The following is a 14,027-nucleotide window of genomic DNA, read 5'->3' on the forward strand; positions in this document are numbered from 1 at the left end:
TTTTGGAGAAATATTTCTTTATAATAAATTATTTAATTCTAGCTCTCTCTGTTATTCACCAGCTTTTTTTGTTTTTAAGTAGTTGGAAACTATGTATTCTCTGCTGTGGGCATTACTTTATCCTTATGGCATCATTATGCAGTTTAACTGTGGAAAGTTAGGTAATTGCTCCTATTCCTTCCAAAGGAAGATTATAATGTATGCTATCAAAATTATTCTGACATTCTGCCTAGGTTTTTATTGTTTAGGTCTCTGTCCTGTGCTTTTAAATAAATTTCTCTCGTTGTATTAAGCAAGTGGTTTAAATTAATCATTCCCAAACCCACTGCATGTCAGAATTACCTGGGAAGCTTTTCAGAAAATACGAATTCACAGGCTCCAGCCAAGCGGTTTTGTCTTAAAATTCCATGTATTTTAAGACAGCTACTCCAGAGATTCGGTAGTCATTTAAGTGTAACACTCACTAGAGACGGTGTTGGAGTACTGTTTTCACAAGGCAGCTGCAGGAAGAGGTCTTTGTGGCTTTGACACCATTGGCCCCTCTCCCTCTTGCAACTCTCTTCTCACTGTCCTGTTTTTCTTCTTCTCCCTAATAGCCACTCCTATTCAGTCTCCTTTCTTGGTTTCTCTTTGTCTCCCTTTCCTTGAATGTCAGTGTTCACCATGATTCTGTCCTAAATTCTCTCTAGATGATCTAATCCACAAATATGGCTTCACTTAAGGGCCTTTTACCCAGAATTCCAAAATCTGTATCTAGAACTCTCAAACTCTAGATTTCTATACCCAAAAGCCTACTTTGATGTCTCACAAGTATCTCTGAATTATGTCTAAAAAACTCTTCATTCTTGCCTACCCCTCCCTAAATTATTTTACAAATCCCCAAGGTGATCCTGATAATTGGCCATGTTTGGAAAGTACTTCCTTCTAAGAAACGAGTTTTCTGTCTACATGAAAAGAGTGGACTAGAACTAATTTTTTAAAAAATCTAAGTACAATATGAGAATAACTTTGAAGTTATTTTCTATAGGCTCTTATATAAAAACTTTATCCAAGTGACCTATTTGGAAGTCTGCATTCTCTCTCCACTCCCATTTCTTCTACATTAATTTACACACTCACACAGCTTTATTTCTTCCTTGAATCACTGCAGTGTCTTCCTGTCTAATCTTCCTTCCTGCACTGTTACTCCTCTCCAATCCATCTCTCATTGGCTCCAGGTTTTTTAAAAAGTCAAATCTAGTAATGCCACTCACTTCCTCAAAAATCTTTTATGGCTTCCTATTGCCTTTAGGATAAAATGCAAGTTCATTACAATGACATGTGAACCTCTTGATGTTATAGCTTCTTCCTTCTCCAGGATCACCTCTGTTCACTAACCTGTATTCCAGCCATGCTTAACTATTTAAAGTTCCCCCAAAATACCCTGTTTTCTCTCACCTTGGCCTCCATTTATTCCATCATTCATTTACTCAACAAATATTTATTGAGCACCTGCTGTATATTAGGCATGGCTCTAGGTACTGAACATTCAACAGTGGACTTAAGTCTGTTCCATTGTTGAGCTCATGTTCTTGTGAAGCAATACAGATAATAAGTAAATGAAATTATTTTAGATTGTGGAAAATGCTGTAGAAGAAATCAAGCAGGAAGATGAGCTGGGAAGCGGCGGAGGCAGGGAGGGAGGTGGGGGAAGAAGATATCCGGTAGATAAAGTGGGGATGTCTTCTCTGAAGAGGTGATGTCTGAGCCGAAAACTGGCTGGAAAGAGGTCAGCCATATCGAGAGCTGGGATTATTAGTAGGAATAATAAGCACATTGTCTCTGAGAAGAGAAAGGAAAACTACAAACACAGAAAGGAAGCCAGAGTAGGCGGAAGTAAGGTGAACAAAGAGAGGAGTGTTATAAAGTGAGGTCGGGGAGGCAGGCAGGTGCCACATCATCAAAACCATTTTTTTTTTTTTTTTTAATTTTAAGGGTTGAGGGAAAATGAGAGTGGCTATTGAAAGGTACAGAGCTTTTTTGGGGGAGGTGATGAAATGTTCTAAAATTGATTGTGGTAAGGATTGGATGATTCTGAATATAGTAAAAGGCATTGAATTGTACTCTGTAAATGGGTGAATAGTATGGTATGTGAATTTTATATATATATATATATATATATATATATATATATTTTTTTTTTTTTTTTTTTTTTTTTTTTCATGGTATGCGGGCCTCTCACTGTTGTGGCCTCTCCCGTTGCGGAGCACAGGCTCCGGACGCGCAGGCTCAGCGGCCATGGCTCACGGGCCCAGCCGCTCCGCGGCACGTGGGATCCTCCCGGACCGGGGCACGAACCCATGTCCCCTGCATCGGCAGGCGGACTCTCAACCACTGCGCCACCAGGGAAGCCCCGTGAATTATATTTTAATGAAGCTGTTAGAAAAAAATAGCCACATGTGGCTAGTGTCTACTATACTGTATAGCACTTCCCTATATCCTCTTTCTGGTTTATCAACAATTTTAACAACCACTCACATCTCCAGCAAGACATTTCAGCTAATAAATGAAAAGGAGTCAAAAGGTACAAAGTTCCAGTTATAAAATGAATAAGTCATGGGGATGTAATGTACAGTATGGGGACTATAGTTAAAATACTGTACTGCATATTTGAAAGTCGCTAGGAGAGTAGATTTTAAAAGTTCTCATCACAAGAAAAAATATTTGTAATTATGTATGGTGACAGATATTAAGTAGACTTATTGTAGTGATCATTTTGTGATCTATACAATATTGGTATCATTTTCAAAAACACCTCAACTAAGCCCCAGATTTATAATATGCAACTGCTACAGGATATTGACATCTAGGCATCTAACAAAAATTTCAAAAAACCGTCTGGGACCAAAGACTTTGCCAAACCTGTTTTCCCTCCTGTCTTCCCTTCTTAAGATGATGTAACCATCCACCCAGGCATCCAACTGAAATCTAGCAATAAAACTAGACATACCTGCTTCCAGCATCTTATCTCCACCCCTCCTGCAGCATCTTATCAGTTACCATCAATTCTACCTCCCAGATATGCCTGAAACTTGTTCTCTAGTCTCAATTCTCATTTCCACTGCCTTTGTTTGGGCCTTTTATCTTTTATCTTCTCCATATGGACTTAACACCTTAACTGATCTTTTTACCATCAGTTCTGCCCAGTCCAGTCCACCTGCTCTGCTACTGTCAAAGGCATCCTTATAAGATGCAATCCTCATCGTATCTCTCATTGCTACTTAAAACTCTTTGCTGACTTCCTATCATAGGATAAAATCTTGGTCCTCATCATGATATGTAGAACTCTTCATAATTTAGGCTCTGCCTACCTTCCAGCCTTTTAATCTCGAATTGCCAAAGTATTTTACATTCTGGCCATAATGAACTAGTCAAAGTTTTCCAAATACACACAGCTTCCAAATATATGCAGCTTCCAAATACACCCATGTTTTAGCTCATGTTCTCCTCTGACTTCTTTTTTCCATCCCCTAGATGGGTTATCTCTTACTGGAAGCTTTCCTTTACTATTCTCTCCTCCCTCCCCCATTCACCATGGATAATCATTTTCCATCTTCTTAGCTACCTTTGTACTTTGTGCAAACATTTATTATTTTTACTCTCATTTCCAAAATGTTTTTAGAATGAACGTATTTTTTCTATAGCTGCATGTATCCCCCTGTATAGTAATTTTTATTTATCTGTCTTTTTCACCTATAAGACTAGGCTCCTGAGAGCAGGGACTTTGTCTTTCTTCTCCATATATCCTGTTCATGTACAAATTAATAAGGGTTAGGATGTTGTCTGAATCTCAGTAGATGTTGAAAATACCTATGCTTGATTTAAAAAAAAAAATCCTGTTAACCTTACAAGCAATTATCCTTAACTGGATAATGAGTATCTATTAGAAACCAGCAGCAAACACTATTCTTGATAGTGAAATAGTGACATTCTCACTAAAGTCAGCAGCCAGACCAATATGCTTTTGTTCAACATTACCACTGCTCCTATTCAGTGTTATTCTGGAAAAATGAAAGAGCTAAGCCTTCAGAGATACAAATGTTGCATAGAAAGAAAAAACATATCTATCTAGAAAACTCAGCATAACTAAAAAAGAACTCTTGGAACAAATAAAAGCATTTAACAGATAGTGACATTAAGATCTAAGACACTTAGTGCTGTGTCTCGCTTTCCTGAATGCAGGTTTCTTTTTGTGTACCACAGCTCTACACTCTTTTTATTGTTTTTATTGATGACATCCCCTTCCTTGATGATTCCATGCTTCTCAAAATCAGTGATCTGGGGATGTAATGCTCAGCACGGTGACTATAATCTGGGACTGGGAAGAATAATAAAACTGGAAAACTCTAAACAACTGGAATAGGTATCATTACTTCCTAGTACTAATCTCACCAGTAAACAGTCCCACTCTCTTCTGAACTCTTAAAGCATCTCTGGACTCAACCATCATTGGGCCCCTGGAATGTTCTGCTTTGTATTGCAGTCTTTTTAGAACCTTCTGTTCTGTTTGACAGTAGTAGATGTACTGAATGACAGAGATGGGACTAAAATGATCTCAAAAGTTAAAATTTAGCAATATTTTAAAAGAGAATATTGGCTCCATCAAATCCTCTGTGTGTCAAGATAAGGGTAAACTGATACATGCAAGGTCTTATATTAGATAACTGGAGGATGGAGAACTCTGGGGATTTTCATTGTTTATAATCTTACTATGAGTCAACAATTTAATGTGGCTGTAAAAAGCTGGTATGGTGTATGTTAATAGCACTGTGATGGGCAAACTAAGAGAGGCAATGCTTCTGCCTTCTGCCCTGATCACACCACACCCAGAATGTTTTGTTCAGTTCTGAGTATCCCATTTTATTTTATTTATTGTTTTAATAAATTTATTTATTTTTGGCTGCATTGTGTCTTCGTTGCTGCACATGGGCTTTCTCTAGTTGTGGCGAGCAGGGGCTACTCTTCATTGCGGTGCACGGGCTTCTCATTGCTGTGGCTTCTCTTGTTGTGGTTGTGGAGCACGGGCTCTAGAGCGCAGGCTCAGTAGCTGTGGTGCACGGGCTTAGTTGCTCGGCGGCATGTGGGATCTTCCCAGACCAGAGCTCAAACCTGTGTCCCCAGCATTGGCAGGCGGATTCTTAACCACTGCGGCACCAGGGAAGCCCTGAGTATCCCACTTTAAGAGGCATACTGAGTAGCAGGAGTTATGTTTGGAGGAGGACAGCCGGGATAGTTTAAAACTATCACTTGAAGGAGACATCTATCCTGGAGAGCAAAGGAATGGGAGACATCATGACAGCCTTCAATATATGAGAGATTGTCATGTGGAGGATTCTAAGCCTGTAAGCCTCAGAGGAGAGTGGACAGAGGTACAAAAAAGCAGATTTAGGTGCATCTAATAGTAATAGGTGTTTAGAAACAGAGGGAGCTGTCTTGGGCAGTATTAAGTTCCTCATCACTGAAGGTGTTCAAAACCAGATTATTTGGTTATTCATTTGTTGAATAAATGATACCAGGATCCTCTGTACCCCTAGTGCATTATGTGGTAGAAGACCATATAATGGTCAGCATGACCAATCAGTATGAAAAGAAACTTGAAAAGAGATCCAAGGAGTTCTCAGCAAATAAACAGAAGTATCTAACAAAAGATGATTTAAGACTACCCTAATTTCAAGTAGAACATTTTGTCTAATTTACTGACTGAGATATAACATCAATAGAGAATATGAGGCTGAACAGGTTATGGGACCAACTTTACAAGGCTTTTTGTGTTTGTATATAGGTTTAAAAGACAATCTGTAAAGACGATGTTTAAAAGATGATAGATAAGAAAATCCAAGATTAGCAAAAAAAAAAAAAGCTAAAGACATCAAAAGAAGGTGAAGGTATATTCAGATCTCAGATTTGAATAAGAAGTTGATCATGAAAACCTGGGTGAAAATTATTTCAGGCAAAGGGAATGTGCAAACAGATAAAAGGTGTGAAACGAGGGTACAGTCTGCAGGAAGCTTATAATACAAAAGACAACATAGGCAATTACAGTGTAAAATGATGTCTGAAACAGTGATAAATATAAGATGTTAACAATGCAATGATAATAAAAGGTATAAGTTGTGCTAGTATTTTCTCTTTTTTGTTTTGATTTGAGTCAGTCATTGTTTTACTGATAATTCACTTTATAAAACAAAAAATAGGCATTTAAGGGCCCCAGATATAACCTAAATGAAAAGAAATGTAGGTGTCCAAGTTAACAAGTTTGGAGAGCAGGTGTAATTTGGTTTGGTTCATTTAAAACAGGTCACATACAGAACAATATTTCAAATTTAGACGATAACAGTATTGAAATATCCCCTTACCTTACCTTAAAGTTGAATATTTTGTCCAAAGGGAATTTTTTTGCGGTACACGGGCCTCTCACTGTTGTGGCCTCTCCCGCTGCGGAGCACAGGCTCCAGACGCGCAGGCTCAGCAGCCATGGCTCACGGGCCCAGCCGCTCCGTGGCATGTGGGATCTTCCCGGACCGGGGCACGAACCCCGTGTCCCCTGCACCGGCAGGCGGACTCTCAACCACTGCGCCACCAGGGAAGCCCCAAAGGGAATTTTAATGGGACGAAAAGAGGGTTTCTCTTGTGTGGAGAGAGATTGCCTGACATTCTATTTCAACTATTAAATTTTTAGTGATGACTATGATATTGGAAAGGAAAATGAATCAAAGAGAACCTATTATTTCTAGCAATCAATTTACTGGAACAACTCTGTGATCTTTTCCCAAAAGTAGTGACAGGCTAACAGCATCTGAGGGAAAGAAGCTCTGCCAAAGAAGATGATGCCGTTGGTTTTACTGTGCTTTTTAAAGAGAAAGGATAATCACAATAGAAGTGTTCATAAATTGGTAATGATGCTAGAACAGTTTCCACACCAGTGGCAGCTGCAGCCTCCATGCTCTGCTCAGTCACCTCCACGTAGAACTTGTGCAGGAGTTTAGACACCATGGTGCCTGAGAAGCCGGTGTCCTACTGACTGAAGGTGTCCACCATCTCCATGGCTCCCAGCATGGCCTTGAGGTCCTAGCTCTCTTCCATTTTGAACTGAGGTAAGTAGAGATCCACATCACTCTTGCTCGTGTTCTGTGAGCTTGCTCAGGCTCTTAATTTCTCAGTGGTGAGTTTACCCTCAAGCTCCTGCAGACCATTTACTTCATTTGACAGCAGCAGAGTCATGCTTGGATCAGCAAAATCATGCTTGCTTTGTATGGTATTTTCGGGATCTTGGCTTGCACATCCTTCAGGAAGGTGAAGTGAAGGGTCTTGCTCTGTTTCATCATCTGCATGGATTTGCTCACATCCTTGTTCAGCCAAGAGTCTCCTTCTTCAGTATTTTCTTTATCAAGGTCCTGGTCCCACTGCCCTTTGTAATAGACTATGTCCACCAGAACCAGGATGGCAGAGCTGCTGAGAGAGCCCTTGGGAAATGGATCCTTGATTTTATTTCATTCGTTTGGCTTTCCACCCAGGAATTAATCTTTTTACTTTCTTCTACAGCATTTACAAAACCAGCATATTCCACATTGACTAGGTAAAATTTCCTAACATTATTCAAGTACTCCTAAAGAAATCTATACATCATTTCTCCTTAGAGTCTGTTGGTGATGTTCAGTTCAATATATATCAGTGGTTTCTTTAATTCAGAAGCTTTCGAAATTGGGGAGGCACATTTCCCGACTTTTCAGCATGATCTATTGTAGCTCTTAATTTTGTGTTCATTAAAGTAAAGGACCTTAATTTTGAATAAAGTGTTTTCTCAGGCTTCTACACAGAGCAGGCCTAAGGCTGATAAGATACTGATGGGAAAAGAAAATATTGTCCTCTCTTGACTTTATGAACTTATGAAACAGATGAAATGCAAATTGGGTGTTTGCTTCACTGAGTCATGTGCTAGTATTTTCAAACTAAAGACCTATTATGCTTTTAATTTTTTGATCTATATCTTCTTCACCTCAAGCTTTTCTTTTCCACGAATTACTGAACTGCAGAATTTTTGCCTATAAATATTTTAAAATAAAATATACCTTTTAAACTTAAAAACAATACATATTCACTAAGTGAATATTCACTGTCTTCACAGTACACATAAACTTTTTCATAGTGCTTTCCTCAGCAGTTATGAAGAAAAATAAGTTATCCACAAACACCATTTTCTTTTTTAGTGTCTGCTAAATATGGCACATATCATGACAACATTTATAATTACAGTTCACTGCACTACCTTCTATAAGAAAGAGGTGGGCTTCCCTGGTGGCGCAGTGGTTGAGAGTCCGCCTGCTGATGCAGGGGACACGGGTTCGTGCCCCGGTCCGGGAGGATCCCACATACCGCGGAACAGCTGGGCCCGTGAGCCATGGCCACTGAGCCTGCGCGTCTGGAGCCTGTGCTCTGCAATGGGAGAGGCCACAACAGTGAGAGGCCCACATACCGAAAAAAAAAAAAAAAAGAAAGAGGCACAGCCAAGAGTAGAAAACTGTTATCAATGACACTATGATAAACATGATTTACTGTATACAGTAAGACGCTGAAGAATTTTTAAACCTTGTAGTAGCCAGTCTCCAAAGATTGCCCATCTATTAGTTTCCCAGAGCGGCTGTCACAAATGACCACAAACTTGGTGGCTTAAAGCAACAGAAATTTATTCACTCACAGTTCTGGAGGTCAGAAGTCAGAAATCAAGGTGTTGGCAGGGTTGGTTCCTTTAAAGGCTCTGAGGGAGACCATTCCATACCTCTCTCCTCCTTTCTGGTAGTTTGCAGTAATCCTTGGCATTCCTTAGCTTGTGGCTGCATCACTCCAATGTCCGCCTCTGTCTTCACATCTCCTTTCCCCGCTGTGCGTCAAATCTCTTTCTCCTGTCTAGGATGATGTCATTGCAAGATTCTTAACTATTTCTTATGCAAAGACTCTATTTTCAAATAGTTAACATTTAGAGGTACTGGGGGCTAGGACTTGGACATATCTTTTCCAGGGGACACAATTCACCCCACTACAGTCCCCCGTGAAACACACCTCCTGGTACTCATGCCTTTGTATAGTACCCTCTTTTGTATCCAGGCGGGTCCTGTGACTCATTGGTCACCAATCTAGTGCCACAGAAGTGATGCTGTGTGACTCCCAAAGATAGATCAGGAGAAGTCTTGCAGTCTTCATCTTGGTCTTTTGGAACCTCCACTCTTGGGGCAGCCAGCCACAACTTATAATGTCTTACTACCCTGCTTGTTGTATCACAGGGAAAGTACCTGAGAAAATGTGGAGAGTAAGCACGGTCCATCTGAGCCTAAGCTACCAGACTTCCTATCCTAAGCACCAGGTGAGTAAAGTTTTTTGCAATTTCAACCACCCTAACCTCCAGTTAAATAGCACCAAAAGACCCCACTTGATGTTACTTGGGGCTTCTATTGGTTACTCAGTCAAGGACTGTCCAAATTCCTAACCCACAAAAATATGCGATCTAATAAAATGGTGGTGTTGCTTTAAGCCACTAAATTTTGTGGTGATTTGTTAATAGCAAGAGATAAACAGAAAAAGTTACTTTGAATTTCTATTTTTCTATTGAAAATAAATAAGTCACATATTAAAATAAGGGGACCAATAATAGTTACATAAATTTAATTGTAAGGAACCAATTTATAATTAAAGCATCAAGAATCCTGTTAGATAAGGAACTAAATTATTCCTCTTCCAGTTCTCACAAATCCATATGTGCACTTGACGTTTAACTCATGTCTTTAGTTTTTAACTCTTCACGTGTGTTATTAGGTGGGTTTTTGAGTAAGCATAGTATATTATAGATTGCTTTACATGCATTTATCCACTCATTCATTCAACTCAACATTTATTGAGACCCTTCTATAAGTCAAGCATAGTGAATAATGTTGGAGACCCAAAGAGGAATAATACATAGCTCTTGGCATTGGAGGGCTCAGGTTCAGTGACAATAGTGGGTTGGTTTATATCAGAGATTTGCATCTGAAAGATTCTCCAAAGCAGGATCTACAAATCTTTCTTTAAGAAATAAGTCAACTTTCCCTCCAGTGATGAAACATCAGATCTTTGAATACATGTATCCTTCTCATTGGACTGGGCTCAGTGTACATGCCTTCTCAAAGAAGACTTTGACAACTGTATCTGAAGTTCCCCTTCTCTGATTTCATCCCTTTTAATTCTATCATATCCTTTTGTTGTCTTTATTAAACTTATTATTTTATGAAATTAGCTGGTTTATTTTTTGCCTCATCCCACTATAATGTAAGCTCCACGAATTTAGAGACCTTATTTTTGTTCACTACATATTCCTAGGACAAAGAACACTGCCTGGCACATAGTTAAAATGTTAACTTCAAAAATGTTTTTGAAAGAACAATGTATCAAAATTACTGTAGTATGTGTTGAAACCTTTTATGGTGCCCTCTCTATAAGAAACCTTGAGAATGTCTCTGTATTTAATTTAATTCTGGTCTCTGTATTAGCACAGTTGTGCTTTCCTAAACATATAGTAAATATTTTTCCTCTTGGCTTTGATTCCAATTTTTTAGCTCATCCCAAGAAGGTGAATAGAGTTTCATGCCATTTATTTAGTGTTCTAGCTTCTCTCTTGATGTCACCTTCCTTTTACATTCTTATTGTCTGCTTTCCACAATTAAAATGATTTGTTTTATCACGTTTCTAAGTGAGGAATTGAAGGATTTACTCCTCAGAACAAGATAAGGCAATATAAGTAAATAAGTATGATTTAAACTTGGTAAGATCCCAGGTGACTGTTTTCCATTTTGCAAGTCTCTCATAGACCTGTTTTCCTGATATCCCTCAAACTAGCTGGTCAAAGAGCAGGCCCAGGGCTTCCATGGTGGCGCAGTGGTTGAGAGTCCACCTGCCGATGCAGGGGACATGGGTGCGTGTCCCGGTCTGGGAAGATCCCACATGCCGCGGAACAGCTGGATCCATGAGCCATGGCCACTGAGCCTGCGCGTCCGGAGCCTGCACGTCCGGAGCCTGTGCTCCGCAACGGGAGAGGCCACGGCAGCAAGAGGCTCGCGTACCGCAAAAAAAAAAAAAAAAAAAAGAGGAGGCCCACATTTCTGCATTTGCCCTAAAATGGGATGAATCATAAACGATTCTAGTTTGGTAGTGAGTCACTAATAGGCAAAAATGTAAAGTTTTGTTCTTAAGCCCTTTCTAGGCACTTGTGGTCAGTGCTTTCCAAAAGGACAGCTCTTAGGTTCCTGGCCCAAAACTCTTGCCTCATTCCCTTTGCTCAGCAAAAGTCAAACAATAAAAAGAAACATTCAATATCTAATTTATTCTTTGTTCTAAGATAAGAATTAACACATAGTTGCAAGAATACCTAAATTTTGTAAGATAAAAGATGCAAATTTATTTATTTTAAAAAATTTATTTATTTTTATTTTTGGCTGTGTTGGGTCTTCATTGCTGAGCATGGGCTTTCTTTAGCTACAGCGAGCAGGGTCTACTTTTCATTGTGGTGCATGGGTTTCTCATTGTGGTTGCTTGTCTTGTTACAGAGCTTGGGCTCTAGGCACGCGGGCTTCAGTAGTTGTGGCACATGGGCTCAGTAGTTGTGACTCACACGCTCTAGAGTGCAGGCTCAGTAGTTTTGGTGCACAGGCTTAGTTGCTCCACGGCATGTGGGATCTTCCCGGACCAGGGCTTGAACCCGTGTGCCCTGCATTGGCAGGCGGGTTCTTAACTACTGCGCCGCCAGCGAAGTCCTGCAAATTTATTTTCATTGTTTCATAATTCTTAATTATAGTTTTCAAAGTCAATGTTTAAAAAATTAATTAATTAATTAATTTATTTTTGGCTGTGTTAGGTCTTCGTTGCTCCACCCAGGCTTTCTCCAGTTGTAGTGAGCGGGGGCTACTCTTCGTTGTGGTGCGCGGGCTTCTCATTGTCGTGGCTTCTCTTGTTGCAGAGCATGGGCTCTAGGCGTGCAGGCTTTAGTAGTTGTGGCACATGGGCTGAGTAGTTGTGGCTTGCGGGCTCTAGAACTCAGGCTCAGTAGTTGTGGCGCATGGGCTTAGTTGCTCTGCAGCACGTGGGATATTCCTGGGCCAGAGCTCTAACCCATGTCCCTTGCATTGGCAGGCAGATTCTTAACCACTGTGCCACCAGGGAAGTCCTGAAAGTCAATTTTGTATCACTCCCCACTGCCCCAGCAATCAATGGCTTTCTGTCCTTTTCCCTGTACCAATTATGATAGAGTAGGAAGGACCCATAGTATGTGCCAGGCATTGTGGGGAATCCAAGGATGTCTGTAAGATAAGGTTTCAGCAAACAAGAATGTGGAGAGCTAGCAGAGTGTGCAGAAGGGAAATCAACTTCAACAAAGAGGTAGAAAGGTGCCGTATACATAGGATCACCTGGGGGACTTGATAAAATGAGGTTATGGATCCCAGCCCTACAGATTCTAATAGGAAGGTAGGGGTAAGGGGACTGGTCCTGTTCTGATGCAGGTACCTTACCTACTCTGGAGGATGGCCATACATAAGACGGAGCCATCTCTGATAGTGGGTTAGGACAGGCACGGATAACGCCTCTATAGCTGTATTAAGCACTCAAGGTTCATATTTAATTTAAGCAACACTCACTTCCTAGTGATAATAGAGATGTCTTTGGGAAATTGAGGTATTTCTGTAATCAGTCCTTGGTCCCTTAAGCTCTAATACCGGCCCCTGGAGTATGCTTGCAGAACACTCGCCAGCACACAAGTCACAAGGTTTAAGAGGAGGGCAGACAACCCTCTAAAAGGCACGCTTGCACAGCCCAGGCAAACAGAGCCAAGACAAACTGGGGCAATGGCTTTTAGCATTGCCTTTTATAAATAAACCCTTTATTACTCAAGTAGGAAAATCACTTTTTAAAATACATTCTTCTTTTGAAAGAACTGAGGAGACATGAGAAAAACCTCCCCCATCCCCAGTGTAAACATGGCTGTTGGTCTACATGCTTCCAGGACTTTTTTTGTGTTTACATACAGTACCCCCCAACAGTGTGATCTCTGGTGGCCTCGGCCTGCTGTGGCTTGAAGCAGGCTTTCGGTTCCCGGCCAGAGATTGAGGTTGGGTCACAGAGCGCCAAATCCTAGCAATTAGACCGGTGGTCAGTGACAAAACCCTGGCCGTTCGGCTTTGCAGAAAAGAATTCCCACAAAGACAGAAAGTAGTGAAACAAGTCAAATATTTATTAGGAGGAAAAGGGTACAGTACACGTGGATAGATACACGGGAGGACTCTGAGAGTCGTGCCCTTGGCGTAGTTTAAATCACTAACGAGGGGCATTTCTTCCGGGTTCCCTTTGGCCAATCATTTTGATCCTCCTGGTTCTGAGTCCATGTTTGGTTTATCTCACGTTCCTCCCATGTGCACACGCATCTCTCAGCCAAGATGGATTCCAGCGAAGAGGCCTATGGGCAGCTTGGCATCACTCCCCTTTTGACCTCCAAGGAGCTCTCTAGTCGGGAAGGTCTCGACTTCGAGAAGGAGAAATAGGTGGTCTCTTATCTTTTACCTGTGCAGGGCCCAGCCTCCTCTCTTGACTGCCCTGCTATTGGTATTTCGGGGTTTCTGTCCACAGGGAACGAACTCCAATTAATCACCCTGGGGGCGGGGCGCCCATCTACCTCCTGCCTCAAGTATACCACCCGTTTGTGCGTTTTGTTTTGGGCTTCCGGTGAACGCCCATCACACTGCAGAAACCGTCTTACCACTTACTTTTCTCGCTTTACGAACTGTCGAAAAATGTCGTGAGTTTCAGCGTCTCTCCCCCTTCAGCGGCTTGAAACTGCACGTTGGCCCTCGTGACCCTAGATGCCCGGGGCACGGTCTAAGGTTCCCGGAGCAGCCGCCAGACGGCTGCGGCGGGCGGTGATGACGCACTGTGCTGTGCGCCAAGACGCTGGCTGCGGCGCGGGGGAGGGGCGA

The 14,027-nt window shown here is 41.2% G+C and overlaps 1 pseudogene; it reads right to left on the bottom strand.

The window, feature by feature from the left end:
- Nucleotides 1-6,781: 6,781 nt before the first annotated feature.
- LOC136118610 (serpin B4 pseudogene) lies at nucleotides 6,782-7,803 on the bottom strand (annotated as a pseudogene).
- Nucleotides 7,804-14,027: the final 6,224 nt, after the last annotated feature.

This window comes from Phocoena phocoena, chromosome 1 (assembly GCF_963924675.1).
Source record: "Phocoena phocoena chromosome 1, mPhoPho1.1, whole genome shotgun sequence".
NCBI lineage: Eukaryota > Metazoa > Chordata > Mammalia > Artiodactyla > Phocoenidae > Phocoena > Phocoena phocoena.